The sequence below is a fragment of the Rattus norvegicus genome, chromosome 11 (assembly GCF_021556685.1).
Source record: "Rattus norvegicus strain SHRSP/BbbUtx chromosome 11, alternate assembly SHRSP_T2T, whole genome shotgun sequence".
In the NCBI taxonomy this organism is placed as follows: Eukaryota; Metazoa; Chordata; class Mammalia; order Rodentia; family Muridae; genus Rattus; species Rattus norvegicus.
The window spans coordinates 78,006,910-78,020,274 of record NC_141544.1 but is presented as its reverse complement, the minus strand read 5'-3'; the positions used below and the strand labels follow the sequence as shown (position 1 = coordinate 78,020,274).

General features: G+C 45.9%; 1 protein-coding gene across 5 annotated transcripts in view; it reads right to left on the bottom strand.

Moving 5' to 3' along the window:
• The window catches only part of Casr (calcium-sensing receptor), a 75,599-nt gene that overhangs the window by 40,104 nt on the left and 22,130 nt on the right, over positions 1-13,365 (bottom strand). Inside the window, 1 exon segment of one of the 5 annotated variants that reach the window (NM_001309638.1) lies at positions 12,096-12,416. The gene's annotated coding sequence lies outside the window, so the exon portion shown is untranslated. 5 annotated transcript variants of the gene reach the window in all.

Sequence of the window (13,365 nt, the reverse complement as noted above, 5' to 3'; positions counted from 1 at the left end):
AGAAGTTCTTTTGGAATCTTTGTTGGTGTTTTCATCTCTAAATATAACCACACTGCAACCAGTAAAACTGAGTTTGGCTTTATGTTTGAGGAAGCATGCCTCTTGGTTAAATTCATTTTGATTGTTGTTCCCTGTTTTAAAGGAACATTTCTGCCCCTCAGGAAATATTTATAGACTTATTAGCTGCCCTCTCCAGATTTTCCCAGGAGTACCCAGAGTCACCCTTTAAAACAAATAGACCAAATGGAAAAACCAAATCCTGGCGTACATCAGAGGCCTCCATGAAGTCACCATTAGCAATGGCACCTGAAGTTGTCCTGAGGGAGGACTGACTGTGCCTTCCCTAGATAAAGTCGACTTTAATGCAAATGGAAAAGCATCCCCTCACCCCACCCCAACACTAGTGTAATCTAGGGGGTTAGCCATAATGGCAGAGCTGTTTGCTGCTAGGCCAGAGCCCCAGCTTGGGCAGCATCCATTTCCACAAACCTGATGTTAAAGAGCTGTGGTCACCAGGCTGTGCAGGACAGTGAATCTTAACATGTCGTTCCTGGGCCTGCAGCTGTATGAGCACGGAGACTGGTTAGAACTGTGGGTCCCCAGTCCCCTCCATCCACAGAACCGGAAGCCCCAGCTTTAACAAGCCCTCTGTGTTACGGGTGCACATTCAAGTCTGAACGTCTTGGCCAAACTATTTCTCTTCTGCATTTGCACCAGCTCATACTCTGTTCTAAGAGCCCCCTGAATCCAAGAATGAGTTCTTTTTGTTTTAAATGAATCTTTTCCTCCCAGCATTGTAACTTCCTAATGTAACCAGCAAACAAAACAAAACAAATGAATAAAAAAAAAAAATCCACAGCAACAGCAACAAAAGACTTTCCCTAAAATCTCTCTCATGGGGCAAACAGCTGAATACAGTGACACTGCATTCTAGGGCATCGCTCAGAGAACATGACGCTACAGCCTTATGAATTTCTGTGAGCTAAGAGGCAACTCCCCACCCCTTCACCCCCCATCTCAGACAGCTGAAGGGAAGCTACAGCAGAAGAGAAGGGACTTACCTGTGGGGTTGTCACGTTCCTCCACCCTTTCCCAGAAGAAGTCTCATGAGATCTACTTGTAACTTGAATCTCACTATTAAGTTCCTTTCTCAGATATGCAAAATGACTACATTTTTTTTTCTTCACAATGTATCCACTGGTCCCAAATAGGATGGCCCGAGACTCTAAGTAGGGCTTTTAGAAGTCCCTTTTGCAAAGCCCTGTCCATCACTCCCTGCCTTTTCTGGTCTCCCAGGAGTCCTTCTTAGGGCCCTTCCAGGGCTACCTGCTAGCAGTCTGTGGTCTGTGTTTACCTAGTGCTCTCTGTCTCTCTGCCTTGCCTGCACCTGGCCTCTGTGAGGCACAGTTTCTGGTCACAACTGGCCCAGCTTCAGTACAGATGACCAGCCTTCCTGAGTCACAAGGTGGCCTTGTTACTTAGAAGCCTTGCCGACAGCTGTTTGATTCCCCTCCCCTTTAAAATAAGATTTGATCGTCTCGATCTTGCTTTCCCCATCCCTCTTTTCTTCCAGAAGTTTCCAAATGGATTCTAAGTCTTCTAATCTCTCTGTAGGTTGTCTAAAAGTCCAGTACAAAGGTCAGTGTGTCCTTTCCTAGTTTTGGGTCACTTTATGTTGATTTCATTAGACCAGGACTCGGTTTGGCTCACGGGTGGCTTGTTTGTGTAAATGCACTTTCCATTGAGATACAAGCATGCTGCCCAGCTTCTGAACATGACGCCTATGGTGTTGTTTTTGTTTCGCAAGGGTAGTTTGACTAGTTACAGCAAAGGCTGATTTGTCCACCAAGTCTAAAATGTTTACAATTTGGCACCTTACAGGAAAGTCTGAGGAGACCTGCATGCAGCTGGGCACAAACTCTTTACTCTTTCCATTCCCCAGACAACCCAGTTCTGTCAATGGCTGCGCCTTGTGCCACTTAAAAGGAGCTTACCAGGATTCTCAGTAGGAGGAATGAATGTGAGGGTCTGACTGTGGTTAGGGATAGACATCAGCTCTTTCTGCTGGCTGTCATCTGACTCCAGGTACCGGGAGCTGAGCTATTGACAGGAACAGAACAGAGTAGAGGCCTGAGATGGGACCTCCCCGACCCTATCACTGGAAAACCTTCAGCTAGAAGAGGGAAATCAAGCTGTGGTTCTGACTCACCAGCACAGCACAGAGCTTACCCCTTAGAGATTGCCCAGAGAGCCAGTTCTGTAGTATACCGGTTGCCTTCCAGTGAAATGACCTAAAGGGATAGTTTGTTTGCTGTGGCTTGACTGGTAAGTAGAAATGCTACTTATCAAGCAGCCCAGGCATGACCTAAAACTGGGTAGTGGCAGGGGAAGGAGAGTAAACACATAAGAAATAAGCCGTGACTACAGACAGGGGAGAGAATCCTCTCACTCCTGTGTTTCTCTTCCTCGTTTTCTTCTTAGTAATACCCTGAGGTGCAGAGCAGGGTCCCTTTGGAGAGAACTGGGGAGAGCAATCGGTGTCCTTCAAATGGCCCTGCCTGGATGGGTGGGGAACAGGATCGGACGAGAGGTGAGAAATGAAGGGATGCACAGCCTGGCACAGCCAGCTTCGGCCAGCACAGTCAGCCATGCACTGTACCTTAGGATCTTACTCATGGCAGAGGAGGACCACATGAAGAAGGTTCTAGAAGGGCTTGCCTGGGAGTCCAACTCATTGAAATGGAGATATGTTGTTTCTACAAATAGAGTCCTAGACATTCGGGATGCATAGGATAAAGGACTGGGCTTGTGCTAGGGGATTTGTGGGAGGGTTTACAGAAGCTGGCCTTTGCAGGCTGTCAGAAGCAGCTGTCAATCAATCTTGATAGCTCTTGTCTTGATGGAAGGCAAGCAAGAGTGAGGCTGGGGCTGGAACTGACTGGAAACCAGGCCGAGGAAATGATTTCTACTGATTGAATGAGGTAATGCTTTTGCGTGCACTCAGACACGATTGCAGAGTGGCTCTGTCTTTATCACAGACACAGGGTCGCCTTGCTTCACACTCCTGTCCTACAAGGCCATGGGTGTTCAACAGGAGAGTTCGAAGGCCTAACTGATAGATGGCAGAAAGTTGCCCAAACTTTCCTTTATGGCTCTGACTGCTTCTCTTTCTCCAACACCACAAAATACCAGAATAATGGAGCAGGAAAGACTTGCAAAGCATCTAGTTCAAACTCTCCAGGTTCAAGGAAATGGAAGGTCAGAGTTATTATGTGACTTTCAGTGTCACGCAGCCAGCAAGTGTCACAACTGGTAATCCTGAACCCTCACCAGCATGAGTCTGACTCCATCAGGGCTCCTCTCCTATCTCTTTTCTCCAACCCACATAGCCCTTAGTTTTTTGTTTTTTGTTTTTTAATAGTAACAAGATACTTTATTCAGAACAAAGCACAGGAGAGCAGCAAGTGGAGAGATACACAAACAAGGGCCTGCTCAAGGCTCTGTCTGTAGTTCAGAATGCCCTTTCAGCCCCCTGACCCGCTGACCTGCTGACCCGCTGACCCACACCATGCCTTTCTCCTCACCCTTCAGGAAGGGCTCAGAGTCCACATCTCCATGAAACCCTTCCCAATTCTCAGCACTCTGTGCCTCTGCCTGGCATTTCTATTTCAGAGTCTCTCATCTTTGCCTTGCAGTCAGGACCCTGGTCTGTTTTAGATCTATACAATGTCCTCCTAGCAATCTGCTTCACCCCAAGACTGAGGGAGGCTCTGTGACCATCCGTTTTTTCCTAGTATCCCCTGAAAAATATATGAATGTAGACAGAGTGAAGAACACAAAAGGCCCAGTAAAAAATGCTGAGTGTTACAGGTGCAGGGTGAATCTGATAATCTCCAGGCCACCCTTCCTGCGATGGCTATCTGGACATACGGGCATGCAGGGGCCACAACTGGCCACGACTAGGGGATTCTGGCTCAGGTAGCAGCAGCCTGCAGCTGGTATGTTCAAGCTCCTGTTAGAAGAGAGCCTAGGGTTGGCTGTGCATCAGAACAGGGTGTAAGTATGATACAGCCCTGACTAGGTGTTTCTGTTTGTGGAAGCAGGCAGTGGTCTCTTCAGTGTTAATGAAAACTAAGTCTGCTCTTACCAAAAACATGCTTTCATGCATAGTTGATCCAATTGGGGTGTTTCTTGTATTTGAAAAACAAGATGAAGTGACTTGCCCAAAGTCACACAGGCAGAGCAACAGTGGGAGTGGGTGTTTGCTGGTGAATATCATGGACTCTTCTTCCAGAGGAACTGGGTTCAATTCCCATCACCGCATGATAGCGCACAACAGTCTGTAACTCCAGTTCCAGGGGATCCGATGCCCTCTCTCTTCTTGCTTTCATGGACATTGCATTCACATGGTGCACAGATGTATGTGCAGGCAAAACATTTATACACATAAATAAATAATAGAGAATGGAAGACATTCTCCTTATCTCTTATACCAAATGTCACTTCCACCCTGAGGGACAGCAGAGCACAAAGCACAGTGATAGGGTTCAACTCTGTTTTAGCAACGATTCGCTGGGATCATGGGTCTAATTGTTCAGTCTTTGTACCTCTGCTTTCCCGTTCTGTAACAAAGACGTAGTAGTGGCGGGTTGTATTAAAATAATACATGTGAGCATTTAGCAGGGAACCCAGCACATAGGAAGTACTCAGTAAACAGTAGTTTTTAGTATAAGAATGTGACAATGACCTTCCCCAGGGGCTCCTAGGGTCCTTATTCAGCGAACTGATCATGAGAGCGACTCGATATTTCCCCACTAACTACAGAATACTATTGGCTTGGTCCCTCCTAGCAGGGCCAACTTCCATGGTAACAAGACAGGAGGGGCAGAAAGCCATGCAAACCACCCCACTGGACCAGAGTCATCAGTGTTGTGAGGTATGTGTGGCGGGTCTAGCAATGTGACACTTCCCTACCATAGGATCGTGATCCAAAGGGACATTTTCTGACGACTAAAATTTCTGCAGCTGACTGATGCCACTCAGAGAGCTGTGAAAGGTCGAACCTGTGGGAAGTGGGACAATAGAGAAAGTCTGAAGGTGTAGAGATGGGTAGGGGTGAGGGATGAGTAGGAGTGGAAGTATGGATGGGAGCAGCGGCAGGAGGCGAATTCCAGGTTCCAAAGATAGGTCGTGCCATCCTTTGATGATTCTCCATTCAACGGAACTGTGGAACATCTTGGAAGCATGCCCTTCTGAAGAAGAGAGCCTTTGGCTGAAAAGGCCTGGAGGATATTACAGTCCCAGAAGGGAAAGGGTCAGGAGATAGTGTCCGGCTCTGGGCTCTGGGTCTCTCGGTAGGATGATAATTTGTCTAGGCTCTATGCGTGGAGCCTCAGTAGAGGCTGAGTTGGAGACTGCCTTCTGTCCCCTCAGATGGCCTGTTGTGAGGGTCTTCCTTCTGCGTGCTTCCCAGCGCCCACCCCGGGCTGCACTCGCCCCGGAGCCAGCAGTTCCTCTCCCGGTAGCTCCTTTCCCCATGTCAGCAGCCCGCATCCGCCTGCACCTGCCTCGCCAGAGCAGAAAGATCTCAGCTCAGTTTGCAGTTTTGCCCGGCTTCAGCAGGAGAGCTCCGTTTGGTTTGTAAGGCACCTTTCTGGAACTGTGGCCCTCTGGCTAGCGGACACCACCTCTACACTTTACAGTCCCTCACCTGCGGCTCCTTCAGCCCACAGAGGCGGGACTTCAGTGTTTGTTTCCTGGACACCTCAAGAACAGGAAGGCACCTCTGCACAGAATGAATGCTTACGGTCCGGAAGCTGTCTCAGAACAGTTCAGTGTCGCTGTCCCATTTTACAAGGGGACTGAGGTTCCAAGAGGGAGGAGACGTGTGGTGATAATAGGGGGAAGGGTGGGGGTGGGGGCAGCGTTCTGAGTAGAATGAGTGGTAGCAGATAGAAACCGTCTTATTACGAATTATCAGGGTGCAAACTGTACCCAGAAGGAAACGAGCCACAGTGGAAAATGCCCACTCCGGGGATGTTAAGATGTGCCCAGATGAGAGAACGTTAAATTAGAAGAGGAACTAGAAGTCAGTTTGCTAACGTACTCTCCTTTGAGATAAGGCTATTGTTTTTGGAAAAGCTACCCCACAAACAGAAGAGAGCTGGGCTCCAGCTCTCCCTTTCTGGAGAGTTCTCTGTGAATGGGTTTAGGTGGGAGGGAGCAGAGCCAGTAGATGTGGATTCAGGTGTTTGCATGGAGACTGTGCAAGCTTAATGGATGTAAGTGGGATAAGATGGGTGTTTAATAGATAAATAAAGCAGAGAGTGTAAGCAGTAGCTAAAAGGCACTGTATATTTGCTAGTGTTGTTGGTTGAGGACTCCAGTGAGCTCACAGGTTCCCTGTCCCTAGTTTTAAGTGGATGAACTGGGGGAGACTCAGAAAGGTGAAGAGACTTGAGCAGGGCACACTAATAGCCCTGGAGAAAGGGTTTTAAACCAGATGCTTCCAGAAGACCTGGCAGGCACACTAGAGAGTTTTGTGTGTATCCGTTTTATCACTTTCCTTTCTGACAATAGATCCCTAAAGATTCTGCATCTCTAATGCTCAAAGACCATTGAGTTTGGTCTTTTAGGTCTGAAGGATTCAGAACTTCTGAACCTTGGTAGATGTCCACTTGGCCCCACTGTGGCCCATCCAGGTGAAGACTGTGCACAGTGAGGGTTGGGAGTTGGACTGTGGGGGCCTGGACTGAGATGAGAGAGGATAGCTTCGAGCTAGCTAGAAGGCTGGGAACTGATGGCTTAACGAGGCAGGGCAAGTGGAAAGAACGTGAGTGACAACCTTGGTTGAGCACATATACCAACAGGTATTAAATAGTCTAAACTTATCAGATTTTCTCTTTCTTTGAGACAGGGTTTCTTGCAGCCCAGTGTGGCCTCAGATTCACGCTGCAGCTGAAGACAGCCCTGAACTTCTGATCTTCATTCTCCGTCTCTCAAACGCCAGGATTACAGTCACGTGGCAACATGCTTGATATACGCAGGTTGGGGATGGAAGCCAGGCCTTCAGTCATATATACTAGGTAACTCTACCTAGTATCCCCAGCCTCTTTATCAGAGTCTTTAACAGTCTAGATTGTAAAATCTCCAAGAGGAGACTGTAACAAGTCAAACAAAGAATTAACAAGAAAAGCAAGTGCCATTCTGTTATGACCCACCCCCAACACTGTTTTTTCATTTTTTTCTTCAAAGCGTTAAGCCCATTGAATTTTGTGGCCTGATTGACTCATTTGTGGCTAGTTCTGATCACCAAGGATGCTGATGATACACAATTGCTCTTTTTTTTTTTCTAGAAAATTTCAGTTCAGGCCACACTGGGTTCCTAAAAGAATCAGTGCCCATTGACCCTTCGCTGGCTCCTTGCTGTCATGAACAGTTAACATCCTGTAGATGCCACTGGGTGGAATACAGCACTGGGGATGGAGGTTGGAGAAAGAGCAGCAAGGAGTGGTTAGATATGGACAGATTCTCAGAGGACAATCCTTTCTTCATTCTGTCTGTTTATAGCCTTCCTGAAGATGATTTGTATTAACCAATAACGTACTTCAATCAAGTTTGTAGTTCTTAAGGTTACAACTCTTTTATTGTTGTTGTTGTTGTTGTTGTTGTTGTTGTTGTTGTTGTCAAAAGTGGATCCAGGTTACAACGATCCAGACTGAGACTGAACATTTCCAGCACCCCAGGAGCTCCCCAGTAGCCTGATACCACGGGATACTACGTGCCTGACCTTATGTGCAGGATAACCTGGGGCTGGTAGAGGAACAATGAGAATAAGAACCAGTAAGGTTCTAAAAAGATTTCCTCCAAATGTGCTACTCAAGCCAAACAGCAAGGCAAGGATTCCTTCGTCCTAGCCTGCAAAATGCTAAAAACCACTGAGCTCTCCCTGTGTTCTGTCTATGGAAACATCTCTTCCAACCAGCGTCCCAGGTTGCAGGCCTGCACCCTTCTACACTAACATTTGCCACTTTGACTCTCCCACGGCCCAGCCCTTCCCTGACCCAGGCTTTAAACCAGTTTCTGCTGGCTCCACAGATCCTTCCCTTTCCTCACGTGACCTTAATGACCCCCATCTTGGTGACCCATGATCTAATCTAGTACTGAAGGCATCAAGAGGGCTACTGATTCCTGAGTGGGTTGCATCTCGTTAATATTAAAGGTCGGATCTTCTGGATCTTCAGAAAGTCACAGCCACGCCCTGACCTGGGCTCATGAGATACACCATATGAGATTCTGTTTCTCCAGACAGGCTACACAGGCTCTCAACCTCTAAAAATGAATCATGCCACCATTTTCCAGCCTTGACCTTTCTGGAGAATACTTGACTTTATCTACAAAGCACACCTGATATCGGCCCACCCCTGATTCTCTGCCATAGCACTGAGCTATCCTCGGCTATCCTATCTTGAATGGCTAGCTCTTAACTGGTCTCTGCTTTTGTCCTTGCTCTGAAATAATCCATTCCCCTCGCTTGCCATGTAACAGATCAGTCTCTGAGATGTCAGTCAGATCATTCGAGGGGCTATATGAAGAGGGAAGTTTCCAAAGGTTGTGAAATGACCCAAATGACCACCAGGCCAGGTTGGAACAACTCTTTTTTGCTCCTGTGTCACTATGTCCACCACCCACTACTGAAACACACTGGCCTCTTTAACCTTGTTCTTTCTCCTATCTGGAAGGCTCTCCCACTGGCTTTTCTGGCTGTTCCCCTCACCTTCATGTTTTTCATGAACTGCCATCTTTCCTCAAGACAGTATTTTGGGTATAACTCCTTTTACTTCTTTTTTATAACACTGTAATCACATGCTCTGCAATATGTAATTTATAACTAAGACAACTAATTTCTCTATTTAGTAGTTTAATTATCAAATTTTCAGTTCCAAACCCAAACTATTAATGTAATGGAGTCCGGGGTGGGGAGGATTGTCCATCTTGTCTGCATCTGAATCCCCATTATAGGTCTAGAGTTTAGTAGATGGTCAATAAACAGTCACTAAGTGAATAATCCTATTCTTCACATTTCCAGGTCTTTTAAAAAAGTTTTTTAAAATTACATTTATTTATTGTGTGCCCACACATGGGTGTATGTGCTACAGAGTACATGTAGATGTCAGAGGACGACTTGCTAGAGTTATTCTTCTACTGCACAAGTCCTGGGGGTTGAACTGAGGTCATCAGTCTTGGCTGCAAGTGTCTCTTTCTGTGGAGCCACGCTCCTGGCTCCACTTCTGACAGATCCTGTAGGTGGTGTCTCTTAAGTAACCAGTGAGCCTTTCACTTCTTTCTAGTTTCACCATAGCACTCTAGGTTAAAGCACCATCAGCCCTCGAGTCCCGCATTGGCACTGATAGCCTCTTACAGCCACTGCCTGCTCCCTTCTTCAGTTCCCCTCAACCCATTCTTCTCAAGGTGGCATGGCTTTTGAATACAGACAGCTGTATTCAAATCACCTCAATGGTTTCCCTCTGCTCTAAAGGTTCAGAGCACACCACTCATAGCGATCTTTACAGTTCTGGTTGGCTGAGTTCCCCCCACCCTCAGCCTCCTTTCTTTGTTCTCCAGCCCATTCTGCTTCAGATGTTACTATGCCTTGCTTCTGTTACTATGTAGCAAGGGCTTCATCCACATTCCTACTATCTAGAATCTGCTTCACCTCACTCTTTGCTTGTTTTTTGAATCTCAACGTACACGTCAGTGAACCAAGAAAATCTGCCTGAACCCTCCGTGTCTTTTCTCCATCCACCCATACAAAATTGGTCTGCACAGCTACACAACCTTACAGGACAGTAATATCCTTCATCAGCTCAGAAGAAGTTGTGCTTGTAGACAGAATGTTTTCTTTATGGCCCTATATCCTTCACTAGATGGAATTCTCCACAGGATGAGATAGTCTTTTCGGCTGTTCTGTTTATAATACATAACAGAATACTTGGCATATATCAATTGCTCAATAAATACATGGCTAACAAATGGATTTTTGAAAAATGAATATTCTAAATGGCATAATTATTCCTAAAGCTTACATCTGAGTGATTATGGTTCCTTGCTGATGAGGCATGATTCCGTGTGTCCAACGCCTCCAATGGCTTACTCGATGACATCCTCCTAACATGAGGAATCTGCAAGTTCTAGAACAGCTAGAACCCACTGCGTTCTTTTGATGTGCCAGGTTGTACCAATTCCCTGAAACTTAATTTCTTCAACAATCATTACTCATTAGAGAGGTTCTGTTTCTACATCCATTTTAAATAACTCTGTGTGTGTAGATGTGTTGCATATATGTATCAGTGCACATGTGTACATACATACATAAAGCAAGAGGTCATTGTAGGTACCTTCCTCAAATGCTCTATACATCATCATCATCATCATCATCATCATCATCATCATCATCAAGACACATAAACTGAAGCTTACTGATTTTACTAGACAAAATTCTTAACCTGTGGGTCAGGACCCCTTTGGGGTTGAATGAGTCTGTCACAGGGGTCATCTAAGACTTTCAGAAAACAATAGCAAAATTACAATTGTGAAGAAGCAACAAAAATAATTTTATGGTTGGGGCCAGCACCACATGAGGAACTGTATTGACATTTGCAGCATCAGGAAGGTTGAGAACCACGGGGCTAAGTTGCACTGGCTGGCCAGCAAATCCATGGCTCCTCCTGTCTCTGCTTCCTAAGCACTAGGACTACAGCTACACACTGCAGCGCCTGGCTTTTTTACAATGGGAATGCTGGGGATCTAAGTTCGGTTCCTCAGGTTTTCAGGGCAAGCGCTTTACCAATTGAACTGTCGCCTCAGGCCCAGAACTGTTGATCTTTCATGCTTTATTACACACTACAGAAATATCACAACTTTCAACGTGTGAGATCCTACTCTCCTGTGATATCTATAGTTATATATAATTCTAATATATATTAATATATATATACACTTTAAAATTGAATTAAGCATATATAATTTCAAAAATTGAAGACAAAAACTCAAGCAAGCAAATCAGTTCTTCCTACATAGCCCAAGTGAAACTTAGAGCCCTGACCTGACTGCTGTTGCCTCCTGAGTGCTGGTATGGGAACATGCCACCAAGCCAGGCTCATGATCAATGTCTACATGAATGTCTAATCCTCAAAGAACTCCCAGGAGAACAGGAGACCGACTCAGGCCTTCTAACATGGCAAAGCAGACATTCCAGGTAGAATTCATTCACTTCCCAGGCTGCAGGAAGCCAGAAATGGTAGGTAGACATCATAACTGACAATGCATCCTCATCAGCCTATTCTCACCGCCTCCCCACCACCCCACAACCCCCTTCACACCTCAGTACTAGGAATAGACTGGGTAAACTGACAGGTCAAGGGCAAAGCGACCTGCACAGAACAGAGAGGGAGAGGAGGACAGCCCCACCCATCGAGACCTCAATGACCTGCCTGACTGATTGTGTCTGTGGACTGTGTGCCCATCAAGAAACAAGATTAATTTGACAAATATGCTTAAAGAATAGAGTCTGACATTTGTATAGTGCTTGACAGCTTGCAAAAGAGCTTTCATGCCCTGACCTAATTTGACTCTCATAACAGGTTATGAAAAGCGGACATTATGAACATCCCATTAGAGATGAGTAAACAGCAGGGGATCTGTCAGGGGAGGGGCCTGACAGATGCCCTGGCCCTCAAGTAACTTGGCTTTGGCTCTATTCCAGAGGTTGTGGTCACCAAGGCTTCTAACACATGTCCTTCACAAAGCGTCTCTCTGAGGGCAGTGCTCGCTGGCCACTTCCGACATGGGGTCCCCTCATGACATTCTCTGAGCTGTCCAAGAAAACCAATTATACCTGACTTGGCACCAGAATCTTGTGGCTCAACTTAATCATTACCCATTCACCAGACCTAAATGCCTCCCGGCAACCCTGCACTATTTCAGAAAATTCAAATCCTCTCCACAGAGTAAAAGCTCTGCCCAAAGCAATAATTTGAAAAGAACAGGATGTATAGAATAACAACGTCCAGCAAATATTAGTGATAGGTTCTTACCTGCTTCAATGGCAAAGCCTTTTGAGTTTTGTTCTTTTCTTCCCGATTGTATGCCTTATCCATCCTGAGTTGTTTTGTTTTGTTTTGTTTTGTTTTGTTTCTTTTTTTCGGAGTTGGGGACCGAACCCAGGGCCTTGCGCTTGCTAGGCAAGCCCTCTACCACTGAGCTAAATCCCCAACCCCATCCTGAGTTGTTTAAATGAGAAGCAATAGAAAGATTTTTGATTTTCTTTTTGAGACAAGGTCTCACTTTGTAGCACTGGCTAGCCTAGAATTCACTATGTAGACCAGACTGGCCTCTAACACATCAAGATCCGTCTGTCTCTGCCTTCTGAGTGCTGGGATGAAAGGCGTGCCCCACCACACCCGGCAGAACGATTACTTAAAGAAAGACTTTGAAACCAGAAGCAGCAGACTATTAGGAGCAGATGATTCTGAGTTGAGGATATAGATGACACTCGCTTTCTTCTTACATTTTTCTTCCCTTGACCACCTGACCATCTTTTGAGTTCTGTCCATTCATCAAGGGTTAAGGGAGAAACTCAAGGGCTCTCTCTGGAAAGGAAGCTGCACTCATTTGTCATGTTGGTTTAAGATAAGGCAGCTCTCACCCAGGACCAGCGACCCAGCCATGCTCCTGGCTCACTCCTGAAGTCAGAGAGTGCACATAGGGCATCACTTCCCCAACTGTGGAGGTGATGTTTCATTATTAACCTGCTGTAGTTTACATCCTGAGTGTCTCCCAAGGCCCATAGGAAAAGACTGTCACTGTGACACTATCAGGAAATGGTGGAGCAAGAAGATATCTTTAGGTCATTGGAGGTATATCTTACCCTGGCAGCCTTTCTTCCTCTTTATTGCTTCCTAATGGTTTGCTCTCACACACACCCCCACCATGATGTGCTGCCTCTCAGTGGGTCTAAAGTGACAGGGTCAATTTATTATGAGTGGGAACCTCCAAAGTCATCAGCAAAAAAACAAAACTGCAACTAGGCACATCATTCTTTTGACATTGAGACATGCCATGTTATGACATGTATAAAGTTTATACTCAATTTATACCATGCAATCAGGTTACAAACACATACACACACACACACACACATACACATTCATATACAAACTCACACATACAGTCACACATGCATATGCATACACACACTCACACGTTCACATACAAACCCACACACGTATATTCACACATATACTCACACATGCACACACACTCATACACAGTCTCACACATACACACATACACACAGACACTCCT